At 45.3% G+C, this 25,742-nt stretch overlaps 1 protein-coding gene across 27 annotated transcripts in view; it reads left to right on the top strand.

The window, feature by feature from the left end:
• Nucleotides 1-25,742, top strand: part of TENM4 (teneurin transmembrane protein 4) — a 3,204,727-nt gene that overhangs the window by 2,502,742 nt on the left and 676,243 nt on the right. For 17 of the 27 annotated variants that reach the window (XM_054241401.2, XM_054241402.2, XM_054241403.2 and 14 more), the window contains exon 1: nucleotides 14,376-14,407. The gene's annotated coding sequence lies outside the window, so the exon portion shown is untranslated. Of the gene's footprint in view, nucleotides 1-14,351; nucleotides 14,408-25,742 lie in introns of those variants that run through there. The other 10 variants (XM_078340117.1, XM_078340116.1, XM_078340121.1 and 7 more) reach the window with 1 other exon arrangement.

A 25,742-nucleotide genomic window follows, 5' to 3' on the forward strand; every position in this document is an offset into this window, starting at 1 on the left:
GGCCACCATGTACACACTAGGAGGGAGGTTCACAGGAGAGTCACGAAGGTTAAGCTCAAGGGCTAGGCTTTAGTCCACAGCCAGAAAAAGGCACATAAATTTGATTTTGCTTTGAAGATTTTTATGGGCTCATAAAAACCATATATTGTGGGCTTGTAAAATATCAGCCCAATCTACAAAGTAGTATTCACAAAGTACGATAGAGGCAAAGCTGAGGAAACAAATAGCACATCCACTGTCTCTGTTCCCCTCCATGCCACAGCTGCCCCAGCACTCAGCCTCCAGCAACTCTGAGGTGAGAGCCATAGGGAACCAGGGAGACCAGCATTTAACAGGCAGATACAGTGCTGGTTACTTGACCTGTGTCACTGTCATCACAGAAGCCCTGTGAGGCACAGGCACGGAAACCAAGGATCAGAGAGGTTAGGTGGGTTTGAGACTTCATTCTCTCTGACTCCAAGCCTCTGCCTCATCCATTTGGGAGACAAGGGAATTCAGTGTACTAATCATTGTTGGATGCAGGATTCTGTGTAGTCAGAAACTAGAAATGCTCAATGTACACTCAGCAATCAGAATGGTTTCCATTGTGTTAGCCATGACATTCACAAACCTTCTGTCCTGTCCTGTCCTGTCTTATTGCTATTTGAATCATTAGTATTAGGCTGATGAAGGAATGAATGAACCTGAAGACTTCTGTCTCCAAGCAGGCACTCTCTAAACCAAAGTTTTCTGGGGATAACACAGAAATGTAAATAATGTTTAAGTAATTTTTTTAAAAAAAAAAGGCTGAACAAAACCCTCTCCTACCCACTCTGTCTGTAGTGAGTGGCTTCTTCTGTTTTTGCATCTTATTTCTTTTCCTAGAAAGTACCAGACAGCCCCCATAATCATCGCCTCTTCCCAAGCCCCAAGACCTGTCAGTTGCAGGGCTGGAAAATCAGGACTTAGAGTGAGGGAGATGGCGAAATAATTTATTTAAAGCTCCCTGCCTCAGCCGCTCGATGCCTGGGACAAGCCATGATCTTGTCCCAGGACGAAACCAGCAGGATGAAAGCTGCCCATTGTTAAATACAGGGGCAACTTTGATAGAATGGAAAGAGCTCTGGAGTTGTGTGGCTTAGGTTCAGTCCTGCCTTCTCTTCTTTCCTTTCTGGACATGAGTGTTATTCAGCTACCTGTAAAATCGGCATATTGTGTCTTCTTCATAAGTTAGGGAATTCAGGGAGGCCATATGAGTGCATATTCAGGCTACAACCTGGCATCTATTGGACTTCCAATAGCAACTTATTTTGCCACTCTCTTTTATTCACGAGATAGATATCATCCTTATCAGAGTTTTGGCTGGCTTTTGATATGATGGACTGAAGTCTTACTATCTTAGACTTGGGACCATTTGGCATGTTAACTTGCTATCAAGATGGTGTCTGGTGAGTTATTCCATGGCAGTGGCTACTTGCAACCTCCTTATGCCACTGAGAGAAGGAACTGACATCATGCAATGCTCTCCATTTCATTCAGCCTCCGTTTCATTTGGCCTCTGTTTCTAGAGCACCTCCTTTGTGCCAAGGCCTGTGCTGGGCTCTGGGTAGACTGAACTGGCTAAGGCAGGACCTTGCCTCAGGACTGTCAGCCTAATGGGAGTGGCAGACACACCAACAGAAGTAATTCCACGTGGCATGTGCTACCGGAGCCAGAGACACAGGGGCCAAGGTGCTGAGCAGTGGAGGAGTCAGGACAGGCTCTCACAGGCAGACCCACCTCATTTTGACAGTCAAGTCTGAGATGGCCAGAGATGGGGGAACTCCCATGGCAGCAGCACTGGGCTGAGGTGAGTATGACACATTCTGGAAACTGGGTGGATTTGTGAGAGTCATTAGATGAGGAAACTGATGATGTAAGAAATCAGAAGTATCCAGTGAATGTAACCCTTGGGAAGTCTTCTTTTCTCTGGGCCTGTTTCTCTAGTCTCCAAATAAGGGCCCCTTCCAGCCCCAATGAGCCACGATTCTCTAAGTCTGTGGCTCACAGCCTGCAACTTGGTATGAAACAGACTTGGATCTCTGCCTGCTTATCTTATCTTCCTATTTATATTTGGAAAGCTGCTTCTTCCTCATCTGTTAGAATTGCCTACAGTCCACACCCTGGAAATGTCTCTGTTTACACTGATATGCTATGAGCATAATCCAAGGTTATTAATAAAACCAGGCAGCTTCCCAGAAGTCAAGGGCTGGAGCACAAATGTGTAGCTAACTGTCTCGTCTGGGAGGCTTTGGTGGCCGTCATAAGAATACCCACCCTGCCTGGGCCCCATCTGACCTCCAGAACCAAGATGGCTTGAGAACCCTCTTGGCCTATATGGGAAAAACACTGACCTGTTTCATCTTTTCCTTCCCCAGGCAGTGAAATTCGCATACCTGTAAACCTAAGGGGCTGCAAGCTGACAGCATATAGATATGTTTGGGGGCTCACATTCTGTTTTTAATATCAAAAAATTTAATACAAAAACAAGGACATTTTGCCAAACATGTGGACTTCCACCATCTCTTAGAAAGTCAGATTTGTTAACACGAGGTTCACCATCCTCCACTGGAGGTGAGTGGATACTCCCCTTTTCAGAAGGGCATGAGTTCTAGAGTTGACCCTAGTCCCCACCCCTCCTCATTGTCTTAACCTCTATAGGCATTCCACTTTGCCACACTGAGCTTCATATCCTTTGGTTTCTCATCAGATAGTGCATAATGATTACTTAACTGTTATGGATATACCCAGCTACAGAGCACTGTCCTGGTAACAAGGCCCCTTCTTGCTCCTTTTCTCATTCTGTCCTCACAGCACCTTGCAGAAGTGGGTGTGGTTATTCCCATTTTATGGATGAGGAAACCAAGGCCCAGAGAAGCGAAATGATTGTTCTGTGGGTCTCATACTCAAGAGGTGGCTTTGCAGAGTGGGTGGCGTGGCCTGGGGGGAAGCAGGGGCTGTGCTAGCCTCGAGTTACCCTAACGTGCTGTGTAGTCCTGTAAAGCCCCTGCCCCTTGGGGAGCTCCAGTTTCCTCTTCTGTAAAGTGAGGTTGCTGCCCTAAATTAGAGGTTGGTAATGTGAGCATGTGGCTGGGAAAAAATAACTGAAAGTTACCATTTTCTCCCCCTGTGGATAAGGGTAATAAACCACAATAGCATTAGCAATCTCTGGGAGTTTGATACCAGGAGGAATCAGATATTTTTGTATCCCATTATAATTGTTGCAGATACCTCAAAATATCACTTACACTCATCACTACCTCAAGGTTATGATAGTTATTAGACTTCCCGTTAAATCTTGTTATGACTGAAAAAAAAAGAAAGAAAAATCAACTGTCTCACAAATTTCTCCTTCCAACATTTTGATAGCTATTTCAATATAATTGGTTTTCTTTGTAATCTTATGTATTTTCATTTTACGAATTTAGAAACATTTTTCTGAGAAAGGGTCTATAAGTTTCAAAGAGGTCCATGGGACAAAAAGGCAAAGGCCTTTGATCTCTAGGCTGCCCAAACTCCTGGGACTCCAGACTCCTTGGGGCTTAGACCGTGGCCCCTCATTCAGTGTCAAGTCCTGCCTCTGACCTCTCCACCCAGCCTGAGCTGCCTTCTCACCAGTAGCAGTTTCTGAGGCAATTCCCTGGGCCCTGTGCAGGCTGGTTGGCATTCAGTTACATCAGACCAACATCTCCCAATTGTTGGTGGCTGAAGCTGTCTGAGAAGCCCCGGATGGAGTGGGAGGAGAGGGAGTGCAGGTTCCTGCCCTCCCACTGGCCTTGGCTCTGGGTGGAAGTCTCCCCTGTCGGAGAGCATGGTGCTGCTCAGATCTCTAGGTCTCCATATCCTCTTGGTTTTCATCCTCCCCACCCCGGCAGATCCTTGGTGGGGAATCTCAGTTCGAGGTTGAGGGGCCAGTTCTTGTTGTTTTGAAGGGATGGCAGCTGAGATACAGAGAGGGGGAAAAAGCCTAGAGTCACACAGAATGAGATATTTGAGGAAAGAAAAGAATGGCAGAGCAAAAGGGAACAGGGCTGCTGGGAGGGGCTGAGCCATGCTGAGTCCCGTCACCAGGGCAGGGGTCACATCTTCTATGAGGACGGGTGCAGGGAGATTGGTTGGGAGGCCATTGCAGAAGCCCAAGTGAGAGATGACTGTGGCTTGTAGGAGAAGCAGGGATGGTGAGAAGTGGACTGAATTGGGAGAGATTGAGAAATGAGAAACAGCAGGACTCCATAATGGCTTAGGCCTTGGGGGTTCAGTGCAGGAGAGAGGGGTGTCTGGAGTGACCTAGGTTTCTAGCTTGCGCGGCTGGTGGAAGGTGGCATTACTTATTGAGATGGGGGTCAGCAGAGGATGACCCTTTGGAGAGAAACCGTGAGGATTGGGGTGTGGCAGTCTGAGTTGGAGGTGAACAAGCGGTCCCAAGCCCCAGAACACGTGCTTCCCATTCCCGCTGCCACTCTGTGCAACTGGGTAAATCACATTGCCTCTCTGAGCCTCCATGTCCTCAGCTATAAAACTAGGGGAGGAAAACTGACTTTAGAGGGTTGTTGTGATGATTGTTATGAACATGGAGTGGAAGCACCTTGCATATTGTAAGCCATCAGTGAACACAGGTGGTCCCTGATGGTGGTTGATTTTAATTAAACATATATCTGCAGGAATCTTAAAAGATCCTGTTACAAAGAGGTACATCTGGTACATTTTCTCCATTACGAAATAAAGTTTGGAGTTCATGACTATAGCAACAGTGGTGGTGATAATGAGCTGAGGTTTCCTTGGCTGTTTGTATGAAGGACATACATCTGCCTCCATCATTTGGGGAGTTGGTACTATACAGAGTGGGCATCATTGGGCTGGGATGCATATATTTGAGTTCCATTTCTGCCTCAGTGGCCTTGGGTAGGCCACATAATCCCTCTAAACCTTTATCTCTTTAGTTGTAAATGAGCATGGTGATAATATTTGCTTCTGAGGATGTTATAAAATGCAGACTAAATGTGTGCATGTAAGGTTTTTGTAATGCACCTACCAGGCGCATAGTAGGTACTGAATGGAAATTACTGCCTTGCTCCTTATGTGACCATTTCTCGCCTTGAAAAAGAAAGTAGAAATTGACCTCAGGCCCCTCCCAGCATGGTCTCATTCCACCTCTCTTGCCCTGGTATTCTGTCCCCACCTTTCCTTCCTGTGGTCCAGCCACCACAGGCAACAGCACTTTCCCCACATGCCTTCCCCAGCCTAAAGGCCCCTTTCTCATCTTTTGACTATCAAGGGCCTTCTTAGTCTCCAGGCCCCAGGCAAGTGCTCCTTGTCCATAAAGCTTTCCTGAGGCTGCCAAGGAGGATCCGTGGCCCTGTCTCCTGTATCCTTGAGTGGAGCCCTGTCACTCAGCCCTCCCTTGAGCTCATTCCAGCACTCAGCTTATAGAACAGCTGTGTCTCCTTTACTATAACCTCTTATGCCGTGTCTCTTACAATCTCATATGACCCTCAAAGCTGAGCGCACGATCCACACATAAACATCATTTAACTGCATGGAATTGAATTAATTGGACTGGTACAGGATAGGGCAGCAGCTCAGTCACCCTGTCCATGACTCCAGACTTAAGTGGTGCAGGGATCAGAGGGCCTGAGCAGAGGACTCGCTGCACCACCAGAGTTAGAGAGAAACAGCTTGGGTGGATGGTTTTGCAGTTGGTGCCTGAAAGGACCCTCCACAGGTCAGCTCTGAAGCAGCCAGGCCCACAGCCTTCAGGGTCTGGGCTGCTGTAGCCAGGCTGCTAGAAGGAGCTGGCAAGGATGACCAGTGGCTTCACAGATGAAGTTAGGGACCCTTTCCTTGAGCCTAGGTCAGCCTTGGCTCTGTAGCTCTGCCTGTTCCAGCCTTCTCCCAGCCCCATCCCTCTAGTGTGTCTTGACTGCACCCGGAGTGATTATCTCAAGAACAAGTCTGGCCTTCTGTTTGCCAAGCTTAAAAGCCTTCGGAGGATTACAGCATTGCTAGAAGCTGGCCCCTGAGCCCTTTGTAGTCCCTGTGCTCTGTCAGAGGTTCCACATCTCCTTCTAAAGCTTGTGCTTCTCAGGATGTATCTACATTTTATGCCTCTTGCCACAAACCTTTTGTTTAGAAAACATTGTGCTCATGAGTCTCCCTTGAAGTCTGTCTTGCCCATTCCATCCTGGTAGAGTTGACCTCTTCCTCACTGGATCCCACTATAGGTCACAGGCTCCCTATCCACCAGTAACACTTTGGACCTTTTTAGTGCAGGAAGCATGTCCTATTAACCATGATTAGTGGTAGAAATGATAAAAGCAGTGAGTATTCTTAAGGACTGACTTGCAGCCCTCAGCTAGATGTTTGAGAAATGCTAATTCTCATATCAGCTCTGAAAGGTTGGGATAAAGATCTTCACTTTGCAGATAAAGAAGCCGATGCTCAGAGGAGTTAAGTAACTTTCTCAGTGTCACACAACTCACATGAGTCAGAGCTGGGATTTGCACATGGATCAGGCCAATGCTCTTTGCACTCTCCCCAGCCGCCAATTGTAGTCTGGGTCTGCTCTTCAGAGTAGGCAACCAGCATTGCTTGTTGAATGAAAAGGTGAGTAGGAAGTTGCCAAGTGGAGAAATTGCTCTTTCAAGAAGAGCTCACTTCCTTGTTTTTATTTTTCTATTACAAAGGCTCTCTCACACCATTCTGTGGGCCTGGTTAAAAAGAAGTGATAGTATGATACAACCTCTTAGATTGCTCTTAGACTTTCCATGTTTTTAGGTAAATGAGAAAATCTGTTCGCTCTGCTGCACAGCACAGAAAATGATCTCACTCTGAAAGGAACTTGATGCAGGGTGTCCTCAGCTGGGGAGCACCTGCAGAGGAGGCAGCTGTGGTGAGAGCACCCAGAAGAGGATATAGCTGGTTTTGGAGGCCAGTTAATACATTAGGATTTCACTCTTGACCCCAGCAAGCCACAGTAGGTTGGTAGGTTGGTAGGTTGTTGAGGCTGAGGTCCTGTGGCTGCTGTACGATGTGTTCAACCTAAATTGCTTCACACCACCATGACCACTCTCAAAAATGATACCTAAACAAGAGGGAGGGAGAAAGGACAAAAATCTTTGACTCTGAATAAAACCAAAGTGAGCATGTTTCAAGGACCTGATCAGCAGTGGATGTTCAGGAAGGAAAGTCCAAGCCCTGACAATGAATGATAAAGTTAGAATTGACAGACCATGGTTTCTGGAGGAGAACTCATCTTTACCCTGACATCCAATGGCAGTGCAACCAACTCAGCTTAGATCAGCAGAATTCCCTGAAATGGGCTTCTGCATCTCAAGAGTAGATACTTCCAGCTCAAGAAGCATCTCTAAACCATACTTCCAGCTCAAGAAGCATCTCTGAGCCTCAGGATTCCTGGGCCTTTTTGAGCAGGGACAGCAGAGACTTCCAAAAAGAAAACATTAGCTTGCACCTTCTCTAGCCCCTCTTTGCTAACTTACTGGGATCCTTCCCTTGCAGGTTGTAACCCACTTAGCCCTAGAGTCCACCTCGATACAATGGGACATCCAGTGGAAGCCTCAGCCCTCCTGGTAGCTGAAGCCTGGAAGTTCAGGTGCCCTTCTTCCAAATCTTTTCCCAAAGGACCCACGGCTTACCAGGCCATCTCACTTTCCATTCCCACAACTTACCGTATTAGCCCAACACACAGAACTGGGCTGCTGCCCTGGTTTCCTGTTCAGATCATTGGTTCCTGCCTGGAGGCAGAGAACTTTTGAATTTCAGTGAGCTTGGTTGTCTTCCTAACACCCTACCGGCCCAAATGCCATCCCAATCACCCTAGCTGCCTGGGGGCCTATATGAGTAGGCCATCCATTCATCATTAATAAAAGTGAATAGGAATTATTAGTAACTAAAAATTATAGTAACTCATTAAATGATTATTACGATGATGAATAGTGTAATGGTTTAGTGCATGACTTCTGGATTCAGACTGCCTGGGTTCAGAATCCTGGCTCCAACATTTATTTTGTGACTTCAGGCAATTCTGTTAACCTCTCACTACCCCAGCTTCTATATAAAGGGAGGCAAATAATAGTGCTTAACTTACAGAATGATTTATAAGGGTTAAATGAGTTAGTATTTGTAAAGTGCTTAGGACAATGTCTGGCACACAGTAAATACTTCAGCTAAGATTATCCCAGCATAGCAATTAGAATAATATTCACCAACATGTGTTGGGCCTTTGCTAGGCACATTAGCACTGCAGAAACCCAGGGGTAGGGACTTTTACTGTCCTCACATTTCAAATGAAAGCACAGAGGCTTAGGGAGCCTAAATATGCCCCCAAGGTCACCCAAAGAGGAGGAACTAGAACCAGGGGTCAAGCCCAAATTCTGATTCCAGAGCCAATGCAAAATTTAACAAAGACCTAGTGAGCCTCACCAGGTATTCCAGTTCCTCTTCCTGGGATCTTTAGCTGAAGAAGGACACTCCAGACAGAGGGATGCTTAAACAAAAGTAATCTGGAAGCAGAATCTTGAAGAAAGGAGGCTTCAGACACAGGCAAGGCCAAGACTATTTACTACATCTTGGTCTTGTCTTCCCAACTAAAACCCAATTTCTTCTAGGGCAGGAAATAAGCTTTTATTCTTCTCCTGTGCCTCCTTGGCCTGAGAGAGTTCCTAAGCCCTCCATAATAGGCCCCAGAAAAATCTCTGACCTGCTGAGCTCCTTCTACTCCCTGCACTAGTATGTAAGTGGCCTAAGGTGACCAAAGTGAGTGTCAACACTTTACATGCAACTGATCATTATGCCCAAGGTGCTCTGTGGTAAGCTTGAAGAGAGTTCAAATTAAGTTAAGGAAATGGTGACTCCACACCACAGCCTGATCTCTGACTTCCATCCTGGAGATCCTACAGGAAAAGCAGCAGAGAAGCACAATTTCACTTAATTCAGTGAACTAAATGCTGAATTGAAGACAAGGTAGACTCAGGGAACAGGGAAGAGATGTGGCTAGAGAATACTGAGCCTCTTTGATCTGCCATCAATTCAAGAAAGTAACTTAAAGAAATATTCATAAACATAGGTATTGATCTATAGAGAACCATCAAGTCAATAATGCTAGTAATGCAAATTGGTTTTAAAGTGTTGAGAGAGAAGGCAGTGAATTAGATATAATTTGGTATAATACATTAGATATATAATTTGAAATTAAGTCCATTTAAAAGGCATTCATTGAATGGAGGCAAAACAGGGTGGAGAGAGGAAGGAGCTGCAGAAAAGCATAAGACATGGACTTTGCCTTTGAGAGACTTTCACTGTGGTTTTCTTGTGGCTACCCACACCAGGGCTTTGAGTTTTGTACATGGAGAAAAATGCAACAGTCCTTCATGAATAGACTTAAATCAGACCCTGCACATTTGAAGATAGGACTGGTTTGTCACTGGAACTGCTTTCTCTGTAAAGATCTGTGTTTATTTCTTATGAAAACCTAGAGGTGATTGCTTGATCCTTGAAATAGATAGGTTATTTAAATATTTTTTAAAATATTTTTAAAGAAAGTAATCCAGTGAGTATTCATTGAGTGCCTAGTATGTGCTAAGTGCCATGCTAAATTCTGAGTAGACAGGGGTAGACAAGAGAGACCAAGTCTCTGTCCTGATTGTGTTAGTCTATTCTCGCACCACTACAAAGAAATACCTGAGTTAGTAAGTTATAAAGGAAAGAGGTTTAATTGACTTATGGTTCTGCAGGCAGTACAGGAAGCATGGCAGCATCTGCTTGGCTTCTGGGGAGGCTTCAGGAAACTTACCATCGTGGTGGAAGATGAAGGGGAACTTGACGCTTCACATGGCTTGAGCTAGAGGAGGAGGGAGCAAAGGGGGCCATGCAAAGACAGCGCACTCACCATCAAGAGAACAGCACTAAGAGAATAGTGCTAAACCATTCAGGAGAATCCACGCCATGATCCCATCACCTTTCACCAGGCCTCATCTCTAACATTGGGAATTACAATTCAACATGAGATTTGGGTGGGGACACAGATCGAAACCATGTCATTCATAGAGCAGTCTGGTATTCATTAAACCAACCATGCCAAACAGTGCTTAATTACACTTATGAGATGTGCCACAGAGGGAGCCCTACTAAACAGTCAGATGGGCTCACTTAGCTTGGGGGTTCAGGGCTTCTGGGAGGATATAGCACTGGAGTTGAGACGCCTGAAGGGTACATTTGGTTCAGTCAGGTAGAGAGGAGTGCAAACAACCTTGCAGGCTGAGGGAGCAGCACCCAGGGTCTGGAGCCATTTGCAAACCTGAAAGGGGGCCAGTGTGGCTCAAGTATAGAGACTGTGAGGCAGATGGGTGTATCTGCAATACCTGAGCAGTACAGAAGCCAGGTTCTAGAAGCAGGCTTATGAGGCACAGGAACATGTGAAGGACTTTGGATTTTAACTTTAGTAGAGTAGGAAACTGTCAGAAAGTTTTAGGCAGAAAAGTTAATTGAATTTGCATTTAAAAAATTCCTTCTGGCTTCTGGTGGTGAGAGAATTGGAGTAGATGATGTGGGAGACTAGTGTGAGGCCATGGCAGGAGTCCCCTGGAGAGGTGATGGTGTTATGAATGAGGGCGTGGAGCTGGAGTGGGAGGGAAGGGAACCAACTTGATGATTGATTGGCTGTGAGTAGTGACACCCAGCGGCGTGTCAAGACAGGTACCCAGATTTGTGGTGGGAACAACTAGTAGATGGCAGTGCCCTTTACTGTGATTGAACATGCCAGAAGCAAACTAAAAAATCACCAGGGTAAAAGACAAATAGCAAACTCTCATGTAGCAACAAGAAAGAAACTAACACCCCAAATGAGTAAAGCACAGTGAACATGCAATTCCCAAAGAAGTGTGATGACCAAGAAACAGAGGAAGATGTTTAACTGATATGCAAGAAGGCAGATTAAAACAATTAGGTACCATTTACCTATCACATCAATAGAGATTTTTTAAAGTATGCTAATGCCTAATATTTATAGAAGCAAGAGGAATTGGCATGCTCATATACTGCTGGTAAAAGTGACAAGTGATACACTTTTAGGAGAGGAGCAGCTATAATTTTTTTAAATGTTAAGCAATGTGGTATATCATCAAACAACCCTATAAGAAATATGTACAAAGATATTAGAGTATTTACACTAATGAAAAAATTAGAATACTATATCCATTGGTAGGAAATTAATTTTAAATCTATGTAACAATTTAAAAGCATGCTATTGGCTGGCTGTGGTGGCTCACGCCTATAATCCAAGCACTTTGGGAGGCCAAGGTGAGAGAATCACGAGGTCAGGCATTCGAGACCAGGCTGACCAACATGATGAAACCCCGTCTCTACTAAAAATATAAAAAATAGCTGGGTGTGGTGGCATGTGCCTGTAATCTCAGGTACTCAGGAGGCTGAGGCAGGAGAATCACTTGAATCTGGGAGGCAGAGGTTGCAGTGAGCCAAGGAAGAACCACTGCACTCCAGCCTGGATGACAGAGTGAGACTTTGTCTCAAAAAAAAAAAACCTGCTATTTTACTAAATTAAAGATAGATTAAAATGAGCTTGTATGGCATGATCTTACTTCGTAAAACATCTGAATGTATATTGTGTAGATGTCTGTGTGTGTGAGCATACATACAAAAATGTTTAGAAGGAAATATATCTACAATCATATTGATGGTGGTAGGTGAGTTTTTATTGTATTAGTACATAGAAAGAAAATACTTCAAAAAAGAAAGAAAACAATGCGTGACTGCAGTGTAACAGAGACTGTAATAAGTGTTGCCTCAAGGGAAGCCAGGAGAGGGAGTAACTAATTCTGGCCCGGCTGGTGGGAGAAGGCTTCCTAGAAGAGGTGCCATTGGACAGGGAATCAATAGTCAGTGTTCTGTTCATTTGTGTTCCTGCTTCTGCACAGTTTGTAGCTTAGCAGAAAGTAAGCCTAACCCAGTTCAGTGGGACATTCAACCTGTTTGCTCTCTGGTCATAAAAGATTCATGCCAATTAATTTAAAACCAGATGACAGGAAGTGGAAACTTAGAGCTTTAGAAAGACACTAGACAACAGCTTCGATCAGTGTCCATTGCAGTCACTTTGCCGCTTTCTCCCACTTCCCTGCCTGGGTTGGGATTGCACACTCATTTGCAGGGGCAATGGTGTTCCTGGGTATTAGTTTATCAGCGTTTTCTATTTTCTCAGTTACTATTTTGGATCATTGAATAAATAATCACTTTCACCTCATATGTTCTAAACGTGGTTTTAGAAATTATGCAGCTTTGTACTCAAGCACCCATTTGGGAATGTAAATAAGTAACCATATGATCTAGTAACTTTATAGAAAAGCTGAGGACAACAAAACAAAACAGGATGACCCTGTATGGATTTGAAAACAACTTCATTGGTGACCAGATGGCACAGAATTACAGATCTGGGGCCTGAGGAGGGTGGGGGAAGCTGAGGGCGCTCATGGGGCACTGGGGCACTGGGTTGGGTTAGACGCCAGCAAGCAGAGACCCGGCCCTGGCTCTTTCAGTTACTAGCTGTGTGACCCTGGTGACCTACTTGACATGGTCTAAGTGTTAGGTATTTTTATGATTTCAGCTTTGAAATAAGAAAGACTTTAGTTCTGAAGTTACAGTGCAGTGAAGGACTTCAGACCAGCTTCCCAAAGTGCAGCAGGGGCACTGCTGGGAGTTGGCATAGTACATGGATGAGCATTTTCAACTCCAAAAGTATTTACTTTAATGAATAGTAGAAATATATATATATATTTATTTATATTGTGCAGTGGCGTGATCTAGGCTCACTGCAACCTCCGCCTCCCAGGTTCAAGCAATTCTCCTGCCTCAGCCTCCCGAGTAGCTGGGACAACAGGTGCCCACCACCATGCCTGGTTAATTTGTTGTATTTTAGTAGAGATGGGGTTTCACCATGTTGACCAGGAAGGTCTTGAACTCCTGACCTCATGATCCGCCCTCCTCAGCCTCCCAAAGTGCTCGGATTACAGGCATGAGCCACCACGCCCAGCCAGAAATACACACACACACAGAGAGAGAGAGAGAAAGAGAGAGAGAGAGCACCTCACACCTATGACTTCTTAGATGTTATTTGAATGGTTTCCATGACAAATTCCTTTACATTGTTAGCAATCCTTTTGTAATTACAGAAACTATGTTAGTTGCAAGGTTGCCTTTCATTGGAGAGAAAGAGCAGAAATAGAGAGCTGCAAAACATTTTTGAAAATCATTAAAAAATATAGTTAAGTAGAAAACATGAATTAATTGATTTGGAAAAATTAGTAAATGGTAGTAGAGGTGATGCATGGATATGGCAAAAATGTGAACGGGGTACCAAAATTACGGCATCAGGCCTTAGACAGATCGCTGAGCCTTGCTGAGCTGCAGTTTTCTTGCCTATAAAATCTCCCAGGGTGGTTATAAGGATCATGAAATCATACCTGTAGATATTATTAGGTCATTAGCTGTCACATAGTAGGGACTGAAATATATGAGTTTCCTTCTCTTTTCCTTAGCCTTGCTTTTTTAAGTCATAAAAGAAATCTGTGACCAGCCGGTCCGGTTTTCCTATTTTTCAGATGAGGGAACTGAAACTAAACTAGGGAAAGACCAGTCCAAGGCTCTGAAAGTTGTTCACTTCTCACTCTTCTGGGCTCAGGTGCGGACAGTGCCTGTCAGAGACCTGACCACTCACCTGGAAAGGCCATGGGGAAACTGACGGAAATGATGAGAATGAAAATGAATCAGGAAGGGCAATGGTCAACTGTCATGGCCTGACACAGGTGGCAGGAGAGGAAAATCACAATTGGCATGGTGCTTTTAATACGGTATACCTTTATAGCCTCTGCTCTAAAAAAAGGTAAACTATGTATAGAAGGAAAAGAAAAGAAAAAATATCCCAAATTGTTTGAAGTGAATGTGTTGAGGTCGTGGTCCTTTTTTTGGCTTTATTTCTCCTGGTATTTTTAATGGTCTTTTTTTTTATTTTGACATCTATAAAAAATAAAAGTAAGTGCCCAAATGATCGGAAGGCTGAGTCTTCTGTGCTGAGAGTTGGGCACCACCAGCAAGCGTCCTCCTTGACACATAACTATTGATGTCATGCTTAATTTATTACTGCACTTCATTTTTTAAACAGTTATTTTGCAGCCCCTGACCACTTGCAGTTTTCCCAGTTACATGGAATCATATGTAGTTTTGGTAACCAATTTTAGGCATAAAACCTGTGATGCATTTTAATCCAGAGATCTCAAGGAATTAATTGTGATTGTCTTCTTGTTTTGCAGATGGAAAAACTGAGAATCAGAGAGGGCTAGTGATCTCTCGGACACTTGGTCAGTAGGTAAGTAATGATGCTAAACGTGAACCCAAATCAAGATAAGCTTCCAGTCTGCACAATATAACCCCTGCCAGACCCATTGGCCCAGGCCTGTGACTTTTCTGTGTTGTGCAATTCATGTCAGTATGGAATAAGTCGGTAAATAAGTTGAGCCGGTTTGAGGCATTTGAGTATTACTTGCACCTGTGGCTTCTCTTTTTTCCCAATGTGGAGTTGGCATGTTTACAGGTGAGTCTGTGAAGCCCTTTTAGGCCATACCTGGCCAACATTGAGTCTTTCTCTGGGAATAGTGGCGCTCATTGAAAACTGGCCCATGCTGCAGTTGTTGTGACACTCACTCTCGCTTCAGCAGACCCAGCTGCTTGGTACATCTAGAACAGAGAGCTCTGGATTAGTGTGGTCAAGAGTTCTGGGCCCAGATCCCACAATGACCTGCTCTGTGAACTTAGGCAAGCCACTTAATACATGAATTCACTCGTTCTGCTTGCTTTCTTTCACACTGTTTTCTCCCAGGGTATTCAGTGCCAGCCTCAGTGCTGGGCACAGAGAACAAGATAAATACAACATAGGCTTTGCCCTTGAGGAGTTCACAACCCAATCAGTGAGTTCCTCCATGTTCCCATTATCATCTCATTATGAGAATTTCTAGCATCTGCTTTAGGGATACAGTTTGAAGGGTACCTGTGGTCTTTCCCACAACTCTATAAGGTAGAAGGAAGTTGTTACTCACCTTTTGCAAAGGAGAAAACAATGGCTGAAAGAGTGGGCCAAAGCCATACTGTGAGTAAGAGTCAGAGGTAGGCTTGAAACCCAGATTCACTAATTCCAAAACATTTGTTTCTAATAGTAGCAGACTGTTCCAGCTGGCAGAAGTAGCATCTGAATGGTCATTGTTGCATTCTACCCCTTGGCAGTGAGTAGGATGCTGGGGAGATCTGCACCGCTCTGTGGGTGGGGGGACAATTTTCTGCAAGAGATTCCTTTCTGCATCTAGTTGATTGTTCCAGAAAGCAGTGTTTTCTCCGCCTGAGAGTGAAGGCAGCTGTGAGCTCACAGTAAACAGAGAGCCAAGGGAAACCTGCTCCAGGCCCAGGGCTGAGGCTATCAAGTGCCTGGGATTTAGCATATCAGAGAGAATCCACCATGGGTAGAAGGAGTGACACAGCCCACCTCAGCCCCTTCTTGTGCAGTGACCTTGCTGTAAGACTGTGGCTTTCTTACCAAAGCTTAACGATCCTGGACTGTAAAGCAAGCACGGTTGCTTCTGCTTTTGCTGAGCTGTCTTGCCTCAGGCAAGACACAGAGGCTGCTGGGGATTAGAGGCTATGCTGTTTGTTTACGTAGATGACAACTCCTTGAGGATGAAGCTCTAGGGTTTCCTCAAAGTATGGAATTTCAAAAGATACATAAATGACCTCAGGGATCTGGCTTTTTTGTCTTACAATCTATGTGTATGTTGTGAATTGTGACCATTGTTGATGTAGATGCACCTAGATTGCTGTGATGTACATGATATGCAGGTTTTGTAGGAATGTGACTGTGCATGTGTGCGGTATGGGATTTTGGGGGAGTGTGCATGTGTGTTGAATCCCTAGGATACAATTCTTATTTAAAAAAAAAACACTTATGGGTGTAATTTTTCAACAAGACCTAGAAATGGGCTTTTAATAAGCCTCATTAAACTCTTTGATTACTAGGGGAGACCAATCATTCTTTCATCTTTGCTCAGATCACAGCTCTCCCTTGCTCTCTTAGTTGGGGTCAGACAAAAAGGCCTACTATTCATATTGGTCTCTCCAAAGCCCTTTCCCCGCATCTGCCCTCTGCAGCGCCCACTCCCACCCCAGTGCTTGTCTGATCTCTCCGCTTGAACCTCAGCACAGACAGTGCTGGTGTCTGGACTGACAGATGATAGCTGCGGGTGCTTCTGGAACCTGAGCATCCCGGGGTCTCAAGTTGTCGCAGCAGGACACTTAGGGTCTTTGTTTAGGAAGCACTCTGAGCTGGGAGAGCTGGGGCTCCTTCCTTTCCTGGAGGGTCACTTACTACTGCAGACTCTCAGTAGAACTGTGTGTGTACAAACCTTTCCTTTACAGGTTGAGTTTCCCCTTGTCTGACATGGGAGGAGGTGAAGCTCTGTTGAAAGGCAGGTTTTGCCCTGGACTGCGAGCAGTCTGCCAGGTCTCCTGAGGAGAGCTGGTTCCCAGAGTGATTATCTTTCCTGAGCCAAGAGCCAGGTGCTCAGTGGCAGGAAGCGAGGTAGGCTTAGCAACAGGCTTATCAAGCCCTGCTACAAGAATGTTCATTCGTGTCAACAGGACTGGGTTTGTGTGGTTTTGTTCCTCTCTGGGCACTGTCTCAGTTCTGGGGCTGGTGTGTTCTGAGCAGAAGTACCTCTGCTCCTTCTCAAAGATAATACACTCCCTGGGGTATGAGCTTCTGTCTGTGTCATCCTTGTGCATTCCACAGTAGCAGCATGGGGCCGAGTGTGCAGAGGGACAGCCAGTGTTTGTGGTATGCATACAAGATGCTGGCTCCAGGCAGCAATCGCCCACCTGGAGTACCTGTGCTTTGTGTATTGGAACATGCCTGCATTTAAGTGCTGACTTAGCTTCTTTTCATTGTTTGATTTTGTTTTTGAGACAGAGTTTTCACTGTCTTCACCCAGGCTGGAAAGCAGTGGTGCGATCATGGCTCACTGCAACATCACCTCCCGGGTTCAAGCAATTCTCCTGCCTTAGCCTCCTGAGTAGCTGGGATTACAGGCACCTGCCACCACACTCAGCTAATTTTGTAGAGATGGGGTTTCACCATGTTGGCCAGGATGGTCTCAAACTCCTGACCTCAGATGATCTGCCCACCTCAGCCTTCCAAAGTGCTAGGATTATAGGTGTGAGCCACTGTACCCAGTCCCTGATTTAGCTTTCTACTGAACCTGCCCACTTACCTTCTCTGTGAGATTGCAGTGAACCAATGTTAAGGGTGTGTCCTGCATAGCCCCCACTAGCCCTATTTATTCAAGGGCTAGTGGGGGCTAAAAACCAGCCAAGCCATGTGTCCCAGAGGGGCTACATCTGCCCAGAAGAAGAGACCTCTTTTTCAAATTCATACAAAGTCAGTGATGGGGCTGGTAGTAGCCTTGTCTCTTTCAGCCTCAATGTCTTCATCTTTTGTGTAAACAGGCTGTGGGGATGATTTGTGATTATCCTTGAAGTATAACTGACACACAGAGACTGATAAATCTTAGTGGTCATTAGTAGTTGTAATTGTAGCAGCAGCAGTAGTAATGGTGTCAGTAATGATGATGCCTTATTTTTGTAGTGCTTTATGTTTCGGAAGGTTCTTTTGTATTTGATTACTTCATTAGCATACATTAAAGGCAGGACTAGGATTGCTCTCCCTGGGACAAAGAGAAATATGATGTGAATTGCCTACTGTCAGCCCCTGAAGGCCTGACCTGGAGCCAGCATAAGCCATCCTGGCAATGCTATGAGGTTGGGATATGCAAAACTGCGGATACCTGGGAGACCCCAGAGCATCCACATTCTCCTAGAGCATGAACTTCCTTCTGCTACACTCCCATGCCCGTTATCTACCTTGGTCCTGAAGGGCCTGCCCTGTTTAGAACATTCTGCCTGGTTCTTCCCAGAAACCCCATTGGCGTGCCAGCCTCTGGTCCCTGTGGCTGCAGTTGTTGGCTCAGAACGGGGTCCAAACCAGGTAAGCTACTGAGCATCACAGTCCTGCCTCACAGCCTAGGTGGACATGTTACCTGGGTCTTCAAAGCCATCCAGTCAGACTCTCTAGAGGTGGGAACAATAGCCATCTAGCGTGCATTTTCCAAACACCCATTAGTCACCGCACTTTAACTCCTCTAGCCAACAGACATTTATGAAGCACATACCATATACAAGACACTCTGGTGACATCTTACACATATTTTTTTCTAACTTTTTTTTTTTTAGAGACAGTGTTCTCCTCTGTCATCCAGGCTGAGGTGCAGTAGTGTGATCACAGCTCACTGCAGCCTCAAACATCTGAGCTCAAGTGATCTTCCTGCCTCAGCCTCCTAAGTAGCTAGGACCATAGGCACATGCCTAGCTAATTATTTTATTTTTAATAGAGATGGGGTTTCACTATGTTGCCAAGTGTGAGCCACCAAGCCCATCCTCTTTTTTCTAACTTCTGTACCTATTTGCAAGATGAAATAACTGAGTTTCAAAGAAGTTAATTAACATGCCCAAGATTTCATAATTATTCAGTGGTAATGCTGGGATTTGAACTCATGTATTTAGACTAGAAAGCTTATGCACTTGACTTACATAAAGCATGTAGCACACAGTGGCTAGCAAAAAAAATTGTCACCCATTCATGGTAGTGTTTTCAAAATGATTATTAATAACGTACTTACCATCCTACATCCTAACTGCTGGTTCTCCTGTGGTCCTTTCCCATCGGACTGTGAGGTTTCTGAGGGCAGAAACTGGGAGTCCCAGCCCTTTACAGAGTACACGGTTTATAGCAACTGATTGATATATGAATAATTAACAATACTGACAATGGCTGAATAGTTATTTGCTAGGCATAGTGTTAAGTGCCTTATATATATTATTTTGTTTAATTTTCAGAGCAACCCTATAAGACAGATACTATTATTAAAACCATTTTCACACTAAAGAAAAGACCTTAGAGAGTTTTCAGTAACTTTCCCAGATCCCATTCCCAAGTGGCTGACCTGGGAATGGGACCCAGGTTGACTGACATGAAAGCTTGGTGCTTAATGTCTCACCTAGATGTGCTGGCCTCCTGCAGGTGTATCTGCATGTGTCATAGCCACATCCGATGTCTGTGGTTCCTTCAGAGAATTCTTGGGAAGCTGTCACTCAAATCCTATGCCTTGGAATCCAAGGCTATACAAAGTTTCCATTTAGAAGGGGCGAAGCTGGTGAAGGCTGGGAAGCTGTAGTCCTGTGTAAAAGACAACATGAAGAGCCACTAATAGAATTAGCATGAAAAGAGTGACTTCCTGGGGAACACACCTAATTTGTTAGACAAAAGTGGGGACAAAATCAGCCTCAAGAGGCACAATCTTGTGAGATCCTTGGAGAACAGTGGGGAAATATTTCAGTGGCATTTCCTGGGGGTATTTATTGAGTTTCTCAAGTCCATTACAGAAAACTCATTGATGGTCGAGGGCAGGAGAAAAGGAAGGTCTTGGTGCATTGCTCTCAAGGGGGGGCCTTTGCTTCTAGTGCCTTCCCCCAAGACATCATGGACTAGTGACTTGTTTCATCATGTGGAACTTCGTCTTATGCAAGCTAAGGAAATGGTATGCCAGCTTCACTGCTGCAAGATAATTGACCCCTTGTGACTTCATCCAGAAGGTAGCAGAAACATGTGCTCTCAGTGAAAGTTCAGCAGCATGGAGACACATTTGCACTGGGAAAGAGCGGGGCTTGGAGTGGCTCTGGGGACGACCTGGGCAGGACTAGGATTCTGATCCCTGACTCCTGCCAGCACCAGGGCTCAATTTGCATGAATCCAGGCTATGTTCTAAGTCCTGGGACTGCAGTGAGAAGTACTGGTGCCTTCATCTATAAAAGCTAGAACAGGAACAAGTGCTTGGGGAGACCACATATGAACACTTGTTGGCAAAGGGACAGGTATGCTGATTAACAACACGGTGACCCATCAGTTAGAGCCTTCATGGACTTGTCTTTGAGTGGAACCAGGACTTTGCCCTTTTGGAGGCTGGCCCGGTACACTGAAGTGACAATACTGGGACTGGAAGCTGGACACTGAAGGCTCTTACTTCCCTCCGTCCCCCACCAGTGGTTTTTAAATCATACTCTGCAGGGCCCTGAGAGTTTAATGAAATCCTCTCTGGGCCTTCCAAAGGAGATAGGCAGATGATTTTCTACTGATTCCTGGGCCTCCACCATGCAAATCCTTTTCTCCCTGTCTGCAGGATGGGCTTCTTTGTTGCCACGGTGGATATTTGGCTAGCACATACCCCCATGGCCATGCTGTTTGATTGCAGCTGATGTCTATTCTCATTGGCAGTGTGCCAATACCACATCAGGTATTAAATGTTTTGGCCGGGCACAGTAGCTCACGCCTGTAATTCCAGCACTTTGGGAGGCATAGGTGGGTGGATCACCTGAGGTCAGGAATTTGAGACCAGCTGGCCAACATGGTGAAACCCCGTCTCTATTAAAAATACAAAAATTAGCCAGGTGTGGTGGTGGGCATCTGTAATCCCAGCTACTGGGGAGGCTGAGGCAGGAGAATCGCTTGCACATAAGACAGAGGTTACAGTGAGCTGAAATCACACTACTGCACTCCAGCCTGGGCAACAGGGTAAGACTTGGTCTCAAAAAAAATGTTTTGAATTTTACTCTTATTTGCAAACTTTCTTTGGACAGAGGAAAACAGTGCTGTCCTATGCCAGCTGCATCCTAACTTAGGCACATCGCACCAGTGACCAACTTTCAAGCCACTGCTTCACAAAACTAAAGCAGTTTTGTTGTCTTTGAGAAGGGTTTTATGTGCTTCCCCATCCATCCTAGAGTCACAGAGTCACCTGGGTGTCACCAGTCCACATGGTCATGTGGGGTTTGACTATTTGTTTACCACCCACATGCCCCCCCGCCCCTACCACCCCACCCAGTGCCACTGCAGCAAAAACTCTGGTTTTCTTGCAGTGGCAGATCTGAAAGCTGAAGTTTGTCTCTTCCATCCCAGCCCCTGGCATGTCTCTTTAGCAGGCAGATAGCAGCTTCATTGCCTGCGCATGGACATGGCTCCCAGATTCACTCAGCTGTGCCTTTACAAACAGCTCTAAATGAGCAGGATGTGCCAGCTTTTCTGGGAGAATTCTTTATGAGTTCCTACTATGTGCTTTGCATTCATTCTCTCATTTAAATATCACAGCGATCATTCTCTCATTTAAATATCACAGCTTTCCCTGTTCGCTGTCATTTCAGTTGTACAGATGAGGGAACACAGAATAAGCAGCTTTCTGAATCATGAGTTTCCCGTCAATAAAATGGTCCAAACAGGAACAAGACAGTCATAGGTCATGACGGTATCAGAGATTCTAGCACTGGACTGTTAGATCATCTTCGGGATTACAGGATGCTAATCAGTTCTTGTTCCAGGATCTGGTCACCACAGAGATCCCTGGGTCCTGCAATGTTGCAAAGGGGGGGATGGTGAGGGGAGTTCCTGGGCCACTTCCATTGTTTCCTAGAAATCATGCACCGATTTCTAGGAAAGCAGTAGAGGCCAGCTGGACACTTTCTGCCTGTAACTGGATTGATTGGAAGTCAGAAAACCCAGATTCTAGTCTAGGTTCTGCAATAAGTCTGCTATGTGACTTGGGAAATAATTTGGCCTTTCTGTTCCTTTTGCTCAAAAGAAATAATGGTAACCTTAAAGACTTGCCGTGTTTATAAAATATTACATACATATAAATTGAAAGCATTATGCCAATGAGAGTTATTAGCACATGTTGTTCATCCTCCTACTGATACCTTTGATCTATAATGATTCCAAAAAGTGAGTCATGGATAAAAGCTTCTAGATTTGGAGGCTGGAAGGAGAACTGACTGAAAATGAGAGGAATAGAGCCAACCCATCATTTATAGATTAGAGAGCCTTCAAGCCTAAAGTAGAAACTGCCAGGAGCAGTGGCTCATGCATGTAATCACAACCCTTTGGGAGACTGAGGTGGGCACATCACCTGAGGTCAGGAGTTCAAGACCACCTGGCCAGTATGGCAAAACGCCATCTGTACTGAAAAATTAAAGTAGAAACTTACCTCTAACCTAGGCAAAGGAGAAGAAAGAATCAATAATTTATGTTTGAATTTCCTTGCCACTAAGAAAAAAAGAGAAAGCTAATGGATTACAAGTTATTCCCCTTGGTTAACATTGAGTCTTTCTTTGTTAAGAAGTAAGTAAACATAGAAAACAAGCTATTAGTTAAGCAGAAAGAGGTAAAGTTTGTGCAGGAATGGCAAATACATGAATTCCCCAGAACCAGACTCTAGGACAATTAGGTTGAATTCCCCAGAACCAGACTCTAGGACAAAGATTTGCAGGCAGAAAGTTTATTGTAGCATGCTCTTAGGATCAGCACCTGTAAGGGAGTGAGGGAAGAAAGGGAGGAGGTGAGCTGCAAGGCATTCACAGCAAAAATGTCAACTGATTCCACAGGAAACTCTGGAGCTGGGCTGCCCTTCAGATGTCTCACGTTGAGTCAAAGGGAGTTGGCCTTACTGCCCACTGCAATGATAGCTGTGGACTGCCCACAGGTGACAGTTCTCTTGGACTGAAGACCATTCCTGGAGAGAGAATCAACTGAGAGCTGTCAGTAGCCAACAGCAGCAGTCTCTGCTGCTGGAGGAATTAGTGTCTCAGTCCTCAAGGAGGTAGTCTGGGTGGCACCTCACAGCATTAACTATATTTGGCCTGTGGGCTGCCATTCTTTTCTTCCACTCCCCTGCAAACATCGCTGTTGAAACAACTCTTTACCACTGCATTCAGATGAGGTCTCAACTTTTTCAAACACAATACTTTAGATAAACATTATCAATCAGGGAATTTGCCCATGAAAAAGGACCCTATTTGCTACCTTTGCCCTCTACATCTGTAGGAAACATTTATTGATGGTACACCATCAATAAATGTTATGATTGCTCTTTCAAAATCAAACAGTTGGCAACCCTTAGACAATTCCTTGTATGTTTCCTGGGACAAGATTTTCTCCTAGTTTTCCTTATTATCCCCTCTCAACACACTGTATTCAAGCTTTAACTTATTTTCCGCTTACCCTAGTAAATGCAATTTTCCCTGTGGTTCATTTTTGTCTCTTTTTTATTGACCACACACTCTCTTGTCATTTCACCCATTCTTATTTCAACCAGCACCACACCTTACACACCTCTCCTTTCCTTAGTTTTATATTACCAATCACCCGCTAAATCTGTCCACCTGCTTAGCCTCTCCAGCCTTCATAAAAACAGCAGATTACATTCACATCAGCCAGGAAAGAAGCTGATACTTAAGCTCTCTTAAGATGCGTTTAGAAGGTGTGACGGACAGAGCCGGGTGTTGTCATGGGTCTGAAGATAAGCTGGGATGTATCATAGGTCTGTTGGCTCCCAAAGCCTGTCTTCTTTCCTCCAGACCTTTGAGATATTTGTAGGCGTGACCTCTTCCTGACTCCAGGTTCCCTTTACTGAGCTTTGCCAGAGTTCCCTGCGGAATCAGCTGAGAAGTCTACATACTTGGATGTCAATCCCTGAGGTCATTGTGAATCACTGCAGAGTGATAGGAGTTACTTCACCTCAGTGGGTGAGTTGGGGACCTTTCTGCTTTCCCTGAACAGAGAGGTTATAGAGTGCTGGGCACAGTGCTGGCTTTTGAGCCTAATAGCTTACCATTTTATTTAATTCTGAAGATGATCCAATGGTAAGGAGCCTTTGGGATCACAAACCTGTCAGGGTCAAGGGGTTGGGGATGAAACTGAAGCCAAATAATGGGCTGATTATGGCTCTTGATAAATGAGAACTGTGGTCAGTCCAGCTGGCCCAGCACAGAAAGCCTAGCAGCCTCACAGGGGGACCCACCTGGGTTTCTGTGCTAAATGCCTGTGCCTATACCTGCTGTCCTTCTCCTTCAAGGAAGAGGTATTTGGTAAAGAGACGTATTTTGCTTCTAGCTGAGGGCCAGTTCCATCAAAACCAAAGATCAGTTAGGCAGTTGGAGGACCCACTGAGGCCCCTATTCTGTGCCAGATATCCAGCTAAGTATCCCACTTCTTTACCTTAAGGTGTGGGCTGATATTTTTTTAGGGTCGCTTAAATAGCAGACATGGCCCCCACAGCTTCCTGATGCACTGTGACTTCTGAGCTCTGACAGGTTGTTGATTCTGCCCTCTGCCTTTGAGACAATGTCTTTGCATAGGGAAGAATCTGGATTCCTCATGACGAGTGAAAAGGGGCTGATTTGAGTCCTCACTCTCTTCTCTACTACAGATTTTCTGTGAACTTAGACAGTCACTTGACCTTTCTGGTCCTCAGTGCTGCTTCAGTGTCAGTGCTGAAAATGGCTGTTATAATGCCTCAAGCATCCTGCTTGTTGGGGAAGCAGGAGTACAATATAGGTGCTCTAAAAATGACGCATGTTTTTCTTCCTCACCCCCAACTCGTTACTTAGTGAGCTCTCTGGAGAAGTGTTTTCTACATATTCATGATCTACGGAACATGGCTGTTTCCTCAAGGAGTGCATTCAGTCTTTGTTGGATGACCCAGGTCCTGGGTTGTCATCTGGCATGCTTTCTCACTGGACCCTAATGGGACCAGGCTCTATACCCAATACTTTTTAACAGACATGACTTGGAGAAGATTCCTCCTCATTTTCTGGTACTTCACCTATTCCATCTTCCTTCCTAGTAGCATGTAACCAAGAATGTTCAGAAGAGGCCATCAGGGCAGAGTGAAAGGCATCCTGCCCCGTGTGCTGGCTTTATAAAACCAGACCACTCTCATAACCTCTCCAAGATGTAGTCTTCTCATTTATGAAGTAGGCCAATACTACTTTCCTTGGTAGCATTTTTCTGAGAATTGCATTTGATAATACACATGAAAGCACACTTTGGGGGAACCGTGGCTTGGGTGCAGACATGGCCAAGTCCGAGAACCACACCACACACAACCAGTCCCAAAAATGGCACAGAAATGGTATCAAGAAACCCCGATCACAAAGATACGAGTCTCTTAAGGGGGTGGACCCCAAGTTCCTGAGGAACATGCGCTTTGCCAAGAAGCACAACAAGAAGGGCCTAAAGAAGATGCAGGCCAACAATGCCAAGGCCATGAGTGCACGTGCCGAGGCCATCAAGGCCCTCGTAAAGCCCAAGGAGGTTAAGCCCAAGATCCCAAAGGGTGTCAGCCGCAAGCTCGATCGACTTGCCTACATTGCCCACCCCAAGCTTGGGAAGCGTGCTCGGGCACGCATTGCCAAGGGGCTCAGGCTCTGCCGGCCAAAGGTCGAGACCAAGGCCAAGGATCAAACCAAGGCCCAGGCTTCAGCTCCAGCTTCAGTTCCAGCTCAGACTCTCAAAGGTGCCCAGGCCCCTACAAAGGCTTCAGAGTAGATATCTTTGTCTGCCAACGTGAGGACAGAAGGACTGGTGCCCCCCCCCCCGGGGCTGCCATCTGCATGGGGCTGGGGTCCTCCTGTGCTATTTGTACAAATAAACCTGAGGCAGGAAAAAAAAGAAAGAAAGAAAGAAAGCACACTTTCCTACAAATATATGCCAATATAAGGAT

This window comes from Callithrix jacchus, chromosome 10 (genome assembly GCF_049354715.1).
Source record: "Callithrix jacchus isolate 240 chromosome 10, calJac240_pri, whole genome shotgun sequence".
NCBI classification, from domain to species: domain Eukaryota; kingdom Metazoa; phylum Chordata; class Mammalia; order Primates; family Cebidae; genus Callithrix; species Callithrix jacchus.